Here is a 12,178-nt window from a genome sequence, read left to right as displayed (position 1 = left end):
TTTCTGTTCACTCTGAGTACCTGCACTGAAATACAGGTAAGAGAGAAGCTTTCTGAAAGGAAGCAAAGAGCAGAATAAGCAGCTGTTGGATCCAGCATACAGAGCTCAGAGGGGCTATGAGGCTGGCTGCCGTCCAACCCTCAAGTTCTTAACCTCGTCGACAAGCATTACATCACTTTTGACATACTCAGGATTTCCGATAACAGGATAAACAAACAGCCCAAAGAAGGTCTCTTTGTAACTGACTCTAAGGGTGATGTAACTAAGGACAGATGATTTCTGTGGCCAACCTCAACAAGTTTACTTGTATGACAAAAGTTGCCAGAGTTGATACATCAAATATTTGTGAGTAGCACAGATCTTACAATGCTTGATAGGTGAGAGGTTTAATGAACAAATCCATGTCCCATTGCTGCCCCATTTCTGATTCAGGCATAGGCTGCAAGATGATTTATTATTATTTGAGGCTGGTTTCTGCTCTTTTTTTTTTTTGTTGCCTTACACTCAGTTCTAGTAGTTTTGAGGAAGTATCTTATATACTTTCATTTTATATATTTAACTAGAAAATCTCACTGTTTCAACTTTTCTTTTACCATATTGATTCCAAAATCAATCCTTGGGTTTCCAGTGTATTTGTCTCCCAGTTTCTAGTATTGCATGATTGCAAGCGCTGATTGTATATTTGAAAGGGTCTGTCTGTGGTTTGTGTAATTAAACTGTAGTATGGTTAGTGTGAAACTTCAGTGGAGGATCGATAGCTGTTAAGCTTATTGTGGTTTTGTTTTTTAGTCTGTTTTTCCCAGTAGGGAGTCATTTAGAGCTAAATATAGGGTCCGAGCGCTGTTCTTCTTTTTGTTTAGCACCTCAAAAAGATTCAGGGTTTGGGCACTGATGCTTATCCACCCCCAGAGTCGCATACTGGGCTGCAACTTTTTATGAGAAAAAGTTCAAGAGATTTCTGGTGTTTCCTGCTGAGATTCTCCCCCCCCCCCCCCCCCCCCCCCCCCCCCAAACAAAATCTTGAGCAGTCTCACATGGTATTTCATCACTTCTGGTCAGGTCAGGTGGAAACCAGAAATTGGAATGTAGGGTAAGGGGGAGAAATACTCTGAACTCAGCCTTTTAAAAAAAAAATCAGTTTTTTAAGTTTTGTTTTATGACCTTTTGCTTGTGTTCTTATTCCTTCTGCTTTTAAAGTGACACACCACTGTTTTTGGCCCCAAAAATTACTCACATGTGGCAGCTCTGTCATGCCTGCCTGCAGTCCAGCTGGGATCTTGTGCCTGTAGCTGGGCTGCGAGGCATGGGCAGCTGTGGTTCTTCCTCCCAGCTGACAGGGTGCCACTTGGAACTGGGGAATCACTGAGCCAGCCTGCCTGACCAACCAGCCTGGGCTCCCTTTACACCGGCGTGGCCAACCTGAGCCTGAGAAGGAGCCAGAACTTACCAGTGTACATTGCCAAAGAGCCACAGTAATACGTCAGCAGCCCCCCCCCCCCCAGCACTTCCTGCCGGCCGGCAGCCCTGCTGATCAGAAATATCCCACGATCAGATCAGCTGTTTCGCAGTGTACAGGCGGCGACTCTGGGCTGGAGGGGGGAGGAGCAATGGTGCAGCAGGCTCAGGGGAGGGGGTGGGAAAGGGTGGAGGCCTTAGGGTAAAGGGTGGAGTGGGGCGTAGGGCTGAGCAGTGGAAAGTTGGCACCTGTAGCTCCAGCCCTGGAGTCAGCACCTATGGGGATTGGTCCTGCTCTGAGCAGGGGGTTGGACTAGATGACCTCCTGAGGGCCCTTCCAACCCTGATATTCTATGATTCTAGGGAGCCGCATATTAACTTCTGAAAAGCCACATGGGGCTCTGGAGCCACAGGTTGGCCACCCCTGCTTTACACTGTACTGCTGTGACAAGCTGCAGACCCACTCCTGGTCTCTCACTTTCACCAGCACACACACAGGTAGGGACACACCCAGCTGTTGTAACATGCAAACAGGCTTTCTGACTAGCCCCTGCATGGGAAGGCTTCAGCTAAGGAACTGCCCCGATACTCAAGTACAGCCCCCCTCCCCAGAATACAAACCCCGAATTGCACCATCTTACGGTGCACAGAGAATTGTACAGCATAAGCTCATGAAATTCACCCCCTGCCTCAATGTGGAGAGAGATGCAACAGCCCCCGCCCCGTTATGAATTCCACACACTGGGTTTTAGACAAAACAAAAACAAGTTTAACTACAAAAGATTGAAAATGATAACAGATAGCAAACAGATCAAAGCAGATTACCCAGCAAATACAAAAAAATGCAATCTAGGATTAATATACTAAAGTAGTAAATTTACTAGTAGTAAATTCTCACCCTAACTCATGTTTCGGGCAGATCGCAGAGACTTGCTTGCAGCTTAAAACTCCAGATATTCCTTTCGCAGGCCAGACACCCTCTAACCTGGGTTCAGTCCTTTCTTCCCCAGTTCAGTCTGAGTCGTCATCTTGGACGGGGAGACAGTGAAGAACGAACTCAGATGATGTCACTCCCTTGCTTTAAACAGCTTTTGGGTAGGGGGGAACCCTTTGTTTCCAAACTTAGTTCCCACACCAGTCAGTGGAAAAACACTGGTGTTCCAAGATGGATTCCAGTACCAGGTGACTTGGTCACATGTCTCTGCAGGGCCATAGCAGCCATGACTCGGAGGCTGTTTGCAGCATCCCCAGGAAGGCTTCCTAGGAGGGTGGGAGATTGGCATCTTCAAAGACCTCTGGTTCTCTCTAATGGCGCTTCCTCACAGTGAGCAATCTAGACTGATTGCATTCTGTCTGGTGGGTGTTCCCCAGGTTTTTTCTGTACAGGTTGTAATTGATAGTCAATATTCCTAACTTCAGATACAGACATGATACAGGCATACAAATAAGATAATAATTCAGTACATTCATAATCTATCCAATGATCTCACATGCCTTATTTGGCACAAAATACATCATAATTATGCCACACTCATAACAATTTATGAAGAGTATGGGGCACGTAGTGTCATAAGGGGCACTAGGTTCCTGACTTGCACCAGACCAGCCTGAAGCCTTCAGGAGGTGGCAAAGGCAGCAGCTGATGGGTAAGGTGACCAAGTACATGGGGGGTGAGGAAGAGGCAGGAACAAAATGGAGTCAGTGGGAGGCTTCTGTGGCAAAGGCAGCCCCAAGTTCCCATTGCCCCATAAAACCCCTCCCCAGCCTCTTGCCCCATTCACAACCCACCCAACTGCCCTACACTATCTCCGAGCTGCCCCTGGATTCCCCTCCCTCCCACCAATAATACAGCAACCAACTCACTCACCCTCCCAATGGTCCTTGACTCCCTACAAAACCCTGATCCCTATTGGCTTCCCAGCTGCCTCTAGCTCCCAGTCCCTGCCCAACTCCCACAGCCCTTGTTGCTTCTGAGGAATAGGTTCCAGCCTTCCCACACCTGCTGTCACAGCTCCCGAAGGGGGAGAGGAGGGGAAACCCCACGAGGTAAATAATTGACTTGCTCTTATGTCAAGAGGGTGTCACGGTGGAGCTGCACAAACTTGGCCGTGGTGCAACAGCTTGTTGACACCATGGAATAATGGCTCTTCAAACTTTTCTGTTTCTGGTGCTAGCACTGCCCTGCTCTGAACTCTGGCCTATTTGATTCCTTCTCTATGCTACTGGTTCCCTGGATTTCCCTGCAGAACTGGTGTGGTGTTTTAGAGCTGCATTAAAAAAGGCCGTGGTCCCTTTAGGCTCATTGGAAGGTGCTGCTGCTAATTAATCAGCAGCAGCCTTGCTTTAAATCCCTTAGAAAGTTTGGCAGTGAAATGCTAGCTCTTCCATTTACAGTGCCATAACAAGGCCCCAGAGGGCCCTGGTGCAAGACTAGGCTGAGGGGGGAGAGGTGGCAGCACTTCTCAATGCCAAAATCAATTTTATTTTTTTTAACCCCAAATATACCTGATTGCTCTGCTACATTCCCCCTCATAACTCCCTCCACAACACTCCCCCCTCTCCATTGCCCTGGGACCTTTCTGCCCAGTCACTGGTGCCCCTCAGCTTGGTACTCTCCTTTCATCTGGGCTAGACCAGCAATTCCTGGTCCTGGCTGCCCTGCAGCTTTGCTCACAACCATCACCTACCCTTGTACAGCACAGCATTGGGACCTGGTACATGGGGTTTGCAGTGCCACTCACTCAAATTTGGGCAGGCTGCCCTCATGATGGAGGGGCAGCTGGGCCAAACCTGAGCAGCACTACAACCCACATGCATCTGGTTGCAGTGCCATTCAGATTTGTCCCAGCCACCCCTCTCTGTCTGACAGGGGGGCCATGGGGCCAAATTTGAGTGAATGGTGTTGCGACCCAATGTGCCAGGTGAAGTGCTGGGGCACTGCTCCGGCTGGCTGGTCTGGCAGCACTTGCACCATTGTAGCTATACCACTGTCCTTTAAAGGGGAGGAGAAGCAAACATTGGCTTCTTACATTTCCTACTCCTGATTACAAGACCATTTGTTAGAGGGGATGCTATTCAGCCCCTTTCTCTTCCTCTTGCAGGGTAAGTGTTAATGCCTAGCAACTGCGATTGTGTCTACAAAGTGTGGAAAAACTTTGTGTTGCTGTGTTTGCAGAATGTTAAATACTGATAGCTACAGTCTGCTTGTTAGAGCACGATCAAGCCTGCAGTTTTACCATGGGTTGGAAAGCAAACTGAGCCCTGTGGCAGGTTTCAGAGTAGCAGCTGTGTTAGTCTGTATCAGCAAAAATAATGAGGAGTCCTTGTGGCACCTTAGAGACTAACATTTATTTGGGCATAAGCTTTCATGGGCTAGAACCCACTTCATCAGACGCATGAAGTGAAAAATACAGGAGGAGGTATAAATACATGAAAGGATGGGGGGTTGCTTTACCAAGTATGAGGTCAGTCTAACAAGATAAGTCCATTAACAGCAGGATACCAAGGGAGGAAAAATAACTTTTGAAGTGGTAAGAGTGGCCCATTACAGACAGTTGACAAGAAGGTGTGAACAGTAGGGAGAAATTAGTATTGGGGAAATTAGGTTTAGGTTTTGTAATGACTCAGCCACTCCCAGTCTTTATTCAGGCCTAATCTGATGGTATCCAATTTGCAAATTAATTCCAGTTCTGCAGCTTCACATTGGAGTCTGTTTGTTTTGGAAGTTTTTTTTTTTTTGAAGAATTACCACTTTTAGGTCTGTTATTGAGTGAGCAGGGAGGTTGAAGTGTTCTCCTACTGGTTTTTGAATATTATGATTCCTGATTTCTGATTTGTGTCCATTTATTCTTTTGCATAGAGACTGTTTAGTTTGGCCAATGTACATGGCAGAGGGGCATTGCTGGCACATGACGTATCACATTGGTAGATGTGCAAGTGAACGAGCCCCGGATGGTGTGGCTGATGTGGTTAGGTCCTATCAGTGTCCCTTGAATAGATATGTGGACAGAGTTGGCACTGGGGTTTGTAACAGGGTTTGGTTCCTGGGTTGGTGTTTGTTGTGTGGTGTGTAGTTGCTGCTGAGTATTTGCTTCAGGTTGGGGGGGGGGTAGTCTGTAGACAAGGACTGGCTTGTCTCCCTAGGTCTGGGAGAGTGATGGATCATCCTTCAGGATAAGTTATAGATCCTTGATGATGCACTGGAGAGGTTTTAGTTGGGGGGCTGTAGGTGATGGCTAGTGGCGTTCTGTTACTTTTTGTTGGGCCTGTCTTGTAGTAGGTGACTTCTCGGTACCCTTCTGGCTCTGTCAATCTGTTTCTTCACTTCATGGGGTGGGTATTGCAGTTTTAAGAACGTTTGATAGAGATTCTGTAGGTGTTTGTCTGTCTGAGGGATTGGAGCAAATGCGGTTAGAGCTTGGCTGGAAATCCAAACGGAACCTTCTCCACAGACAGGCACACACGCAACTTCCTTCAGTTATGTCTGGGGAAGGACAAGTTCTGTGCTTTTAAAGATCTCCAGGCTCTAAAGGGGGAGAGCGAAAGGCTAGAATGAAGTTGGCTAGTTTCCTAGGGGAGCAAATACTTTTAGCTCACATTCCCTCACCCTTTTCAAGTAGAAGCTTAGACTTGCAAGTGCTTAACACCTCATGCACACTCCTAGTGTGAGGTTTCACACTAACAGCTCATTATGGAGGCACTAGTCACCAATCCCTGGCTGAAGCTGCATTCTGAAATGGGCTTTAAATGGAGTGTAAAGTTCTGCTTTTCCTCTACACGTAGGTGGCCTTTCAGTGTGAAGTCTCACACTGGATTAGCTTTTACGGCCTTGGAATTTTCTATGTATTTTTTTCTTTTCTTAAATTTTTAGTGGGAAGCAGCCAAATGCGTATTTTCTGTGGGGTAAATTCTTCTCTAGCGTACGCATAAAAACATTGACAGAAGTTACACCTTTCAGTCAGATTTTATCCAATAACAGAGAAGGTTTATTGTTTCAGAGAAGTGCAGCTGCTGATAGATGGAAACATCTCTAGCAGTAGCTGTACTTCGAGGTATAGTTCAAGGATCCTCTTCCCCCACAATAAAATTGTGTTTAATTTCCTAAACAGGGAAGATTGCCTGCCACACACACACACACAGTACTCAACACAACCCCAAAAGCATGGAAACAAGTTAAACTCCCTATTCCTCAATAGGCTAGCACACACCTGTCATACACCCACAGACCATGTGTGTGTGGCAATCTTAACTCTTAAGTTCCTTCACCTGCAAGTCCCTTCTTCGTCTTCGTTGTCGTCTTAATTATTTGTATTACCATAGCACCTAGGAGCCTTAGGCATGGACCACGACCCCATTTGGCACTTAAATGGACCAAGGAAACTGATCCTCACCAGATATTCAAAAATACGGTTCTTGAACTTTCAAACTAAATGACATGATCTTGAACACAAGAAGGACTATGCTAACAGTTAGGGAATTTGATTTCAAGGCCTTGTCTTCATTTAGGAAATTTTATCATGTTTAAAAGGAAGGTAACTTACCCTATGGAACTGGAGTTCTTCTGGATGTGTTTTCTTTGTAAACAAAGTAGTCTCCTTGGGGTGCCCATGTGCTCTCTGCGCCCTGGACCGGAAATTATTCAATAGCTGTATCTGCAGGTTGCCTCTGTGCCTCTTCGTGCTCCCAACCGAGGGCATAACGGGCAGCATAGTTCAAATTACATGATGACCCGAGCAGAGAAGGAGGGCAAGCAGTGAATACCAATAGGGACCACATATCTCAAATAACTCCAGTTACTATCATGTAAGCAACCTTCCTTTCTTTTTCCAGTGCTGATCCCTATGAGCGTTCACTACGGGTTGACTCCCAAGCAGTGTTCGTTGAGGAGGAGGGTGCCAGGAAACATGCAGTACTACAGAGTGGAGGATCTCTGAGCCAAAGGAGGCACTGGGAGCCAGAGCTGGCCTGGTATAGGTGTGCATGAAGCCCAAGTAGTTGCTCTGCATATCTAAAAGGGGGATATACTGTAAGGAAGCTACAGATGCCACTTGGGCTCTTGTAGATTGGGCCCTGACAGTTTCAGGAGGAGAGGTTATCAGATCATAGCAAAGGATAATGCAGGAGGAAATTCACCTAGAAAGCCTTTGAAAGGAGATTGATTACCCTTTCATTCTTTCGGCAACAGCAGTGAACAACCTTGGAGACTTCCAGAAGGGTGCTGCTGTTCCATGCAGGTAGAAGGCTAGAGCCCTGCGCGTGTCCAGAGAATGGAGTCTTGTCTCCTACATGCTGTGGTGAGGCTAAGGGTAAAACCCCAGAAGGTGAAGAGGCTGGTTAAGGTGAAGTTCAGAAGGTACTTTTGGTATGAACTTTGGATGCAGTCTCAACAAAACTTTGTCTTCGTGGAAAATTGTGTAAGGTTGGTCTGCCCGAAGGGCTCCGAGCTCCCCAACCCTTTTAACAGAGGTCATTGCTGTCTTTGAAAGACAGGTGCAGGCGGGAACAAGAAGGTAAATGGTGGTCTCATGGAAGGGGGAAAAAAAAAAGGTTGAGGTTCAGATCCCAAGAGGGAATGTCCATATGATGCCTTTTAGAAATTTTTCAGTAGTGGGACGTGCAAATGGGGTAACAGAGGTGCACACCACCATGTAGCCGAATAGAATGAGGCAGGATTGGGCTGGCATCTGAGTTAAAGCTGGTTGATGAGACCCCTCATGGCAAGGAATCAGTCATGAGGTAAGTAGGCCTTGGCTGTGACCAAGTTCAGGTCTACTCTGATGAATTTGATTTTTTTGCCTCGGTATCAATATGGACTTACTTACAGTGATGGTGATGTTGCTCATACCTCCTGGCATGACCAACCCACGAGCAGCCAATTGTCCAGATATGGAAAGATCAGTCCTCCCTGTCTGCAAAGGTATGCAGTCACCACCACAAGTATTTTCATAAATACTGTTGTGGGCATGGAGAGGCCGAAGAGGAGCACCCTGTATTGAAAGACCTGTGAGCCCACTATGAAGCACAGGATGCTCCTGGGAGTGGGGTGCATGTCCAAATGAAAATATGCATCTTTCAAAGTGAGGTTGCAAAGCCAGTCACTTGAGGCGAAGGAGGGTATTGGAGGCCAGGGTGGTCATTCTAAACTTTGCGTGTCATAGGAAGATATTCAGCTCTCTGAAGTCCAGAATGGGTCTCCAGCCCCACTTCTTTTGGAGGGTGAGGAAATACCTTACGTAAAGTCCTTCCCTGTGTGAGGGGTGGTACAGTCTCTGTTGTCCCCAGCTGGAGAAGGGAGTCTGCCTCTTGTTTGAGAATCGTTTTGTTGGAGGGGGTCTCGGAAAAGGGAAGGGGTGTTGCAGGGATGACCAGGATCCATTTGTCCATTGTGCTAATGGTCTACATTGGAAGAAAACTGAAACTGAGGTCTGCATTCCTGAAGGAGCTTGTTCATGAATTCCAACAGCTTGTGGTACATCAAGAAGTTGTTTTTGGACATCAAAGCTTGGTAATGTGCAGCATGCTAAGGTAGTTGGGGGGGGGGGGGGAGGGGCGGGGGGAGAGAATCTTCCTTCTGAAGAGGTCTAGTTGCCTGGTGTCTTTGTCCAGCAGAGTGACGGTGGGCTGGTGTAGCTGGCTTCTCTCTGACTGCCTGGACCACAAGAGAATTGGGGTTAGGGTGGGAAAACAAAAATTCTGCTCCCTTGGAGAGAATGAAGTAATGTTTCTCAGCCCTCTTTTGGGTCAGGGAACAAGTGGCCAGTGTGTGCCAGACCTTTTAGGCAGGCTCTGTGATGGCCTTGTTAATTGGGAGTGCTGCTTGAGGAGCTAGAGCCTGGAGTGGCCAAGAGTTTGTGAACCTGATCCTGGATCTCTTGTAGTGGAATCTGAAGCCCACAATTCTCCTGGGAAGATCCTGGCATTGCTTATCAGCTGGAGAGTGTACGTGTGCGTGAGAGGGGCTGATGATACTGCCTCATCTGGAGAGGATGAAGAAAGTAGCACCGGCAGAGAGTATTGGCAGTACCAGCTGTTCTTCCTTCATCAATTGCTTCTTTGGAAGTTGTGGTTCTTCACGCAGTGCTCCCCACTGTCATGCTGGAGCCACATTTATTTGACAAATAAAATTTGCAGAATTTTTAGGTGCAGAATTCCCTCAGAAGTAGATACTGCTTAAATACAGGGTTGGCCAACTGGTGGCTCTGGAGCCACATGCAGCTCTTCAGAAGTTAATATGCGCCTCCTTGTATAGGCACCGATTTGGAAGCTGGAGTTACAGGCACCAATGTGCTGAGGGGAGGGGGATGCTCACTGCTCAACCCCTGGCTCTGCCACAGGCCCTGCCCCCTCCCCTGAGCCTGCCATGCCCTTGCTGCTCCCCTGGGCTTCCTGCATGGCACAAAACAGCTGATCAGGAGGGGCAGGGAGGGAGGGAGAGGTGCTGAGTGGCAGGGCTGCTGGTGGGTAGGAGACACTGGGCGGGGGAGAGCTAATGGGGTTGGGGGCTGCTGATGTATTACTGTGGCTCTTTGGCAATGTACATTGGTAAATTCTGGCTCCTTCTCAGGCTCAGGTTGGCCACCCCTCATTTAATAAATCTATTACAGGTCTGCTAGCAGGCTTCTTAAAGTTCTATAGGCTCTAACAGGGAGATGGTAATTAAAAACAAACAAACAAAGGGTGAAAGGGAGGATTTAGGTAAAGAAATTGCCAGCAACCATCATTTAAATAAACCATTTTGAAACAAAACACCTTAAATTTATTTTTAACTGTGGTATGGGTTGTATTTTTGGATTAGGGAGGTGGTAGAAAGTTACACACCTGAGCAAAGCCATGATTGCTTACCATATCTAGGGTGTGACAGTAGGAAACCTAAAAGGTGAGCGGTGTCCCAGCTGATACAGCACCAGTCAGGACAAAGCGGTTGGTGCTGATTTAAGAACCTAGACTGTTAAAAAGGAGGCTAAGAGCCATATCATTTCGAATGTGTAACAGTGCCGAGTCAATCACAGCTGATAAGAACGCAGGGTGAGCATAACGTCTCTGCTACTCAAATCAGGGAGCAAACATACTGGTCAGTCTAAAGATGCTGGTACAGCTACTCTGTAGTAAGCTGTACAAAGAGGGCAGTGTATTAAAATTCAGCCTCCTGAGCACAAGGAGTGGTACTGCTGTTTTGAAGTCAACATGTTTTAAGAACAGGTTAGATCAGGGGTAGGCAACCTATGGCACAGGTGCCAAAGGCAGCACGCGAGCTGATTTTCAGCAGCACTCACACTGCCCGGGTCCTGGCCACCGGTCCAGGGGGCTCTGCATTTTAATTTAGTTTTAAATGAAGCTTCTTAAACATTTTAACCTAATGTACTTTACATACAACAATAGTTCAGTTATATATGAGACTTGTAGAAAGAGACCTTCTAAAAATGTTAATGTATTATGGCACACGAAACCTTAAATTAGAGTGAATAAATGAAGACTCAGCACCGCACTTCTGAAAGGTTGCCAACCCTTGGGTTAGACAAACACCTGTCAGGAATGGTTTAGATAATACTTAGTCCTGCCCTGAATGCAGGGGACTGGACTAGATGACCTCGGTCTCTTCCAGTCCTATGAGTCTGAAATATTTTCGTATCAGTCCCACATGGCTCTTCAGAGAATGGTCATGATTGAGACACAAAGATTATTAACAGGATTCACTACTGTCAATCTCATTAACAAGCAGTGACCCAAACTAGGCACAAGTGTCATCTTAACTACTGCAGCCTATCCTGCATGTAGCTCTATATAGTAACCTTGACCTGTGCTAACTTTAAAGAATGTAACTACATAAAAGTACTATAAATAACCCAGTGAGTTTATTTTAAAGCTAGGCTGTGTAGTAGCTGCCTGACAAAGTGATCTTGTATTTACACTGTGATACAAGATCACTTTGTCAGGCAGCTACTACACACTACTAGCTCAACTGTTAGCTCAATATGTAGAAATATGCCACTGTAAAAACTGACCTTACAGTTTCTTTAGAAAATCTAAACTTTTATTATACAGACTGTAGTACACTGAAAATACGTACCCGAAGACAGAAGATCTTGAATTTACAACTGTACAAAAAACAATAGAAAACATACGGGCTATGCTATAGATGTAACATTTTACAAAATGACATTTCTTGTTAAAGGCACCAGATTCCCAGTGGACTCTGGCTTAACATTTTTCAGTCTTTTTTCTAGTCAGATCTTGCTATGCAAGTGCGAGCCAACCTCAAGCTCTACAATGCCAAAGTATCAAGCTTCTTCTATGCAAGTGGTCTGCATTTTGACATGATTAAGTGGGGGAAATTAGCAACTTCACATGGGCCTATTTCATTGACTACTCCAAAGATTTTTCCGTCACATCCAGCATCCTATTTTATTTGACTGAAAGGTTAATAGCAAACCTACAAATAAAAACTGAGAACCCTTAGGGCACCGATCCAGAACTACAGAGTTAGTCATCCTAAGAACTGGGCAGTGTTTTGGGGGATTGGATGGGAATTATTAGAGAATGCTGTGTCAGGAAAAGGTGGTTTCCTCATCTCAGAAGAGATGAAAGCTAGGGGGAGAGAAAGGAGCCATGTTACCTGTTTCTATCCTATACTTCACCTTAGAATCCTAAATAAAGAGAAACTAATTGAGTGGCCCCTCAGTAACCAGGCTGGGGGGGCTTTCACAACCTTAAAAAGATAAGAGGT

The sequence above is a fragment of the Mauremys mutica genome, chromosome 5 (genome assembly GCF_020497125.1).
Source record: "Mauremys mutica isolate MM-2020 ecotype Southern chromosome 5, ASM2049712v1, whole genome shotgun sequence".
In the NCBI taxonomy this organism is placed as follows: Eukaryota; Metazoa; Chordata; order Testudines; family Geoemydidae; genus Mauremys; species Mauremys mutica.
The sequence above is the reverse complement of the archived record's forward strand: the minus strand, read 5'-3'. Positions refer to the sequence as shown.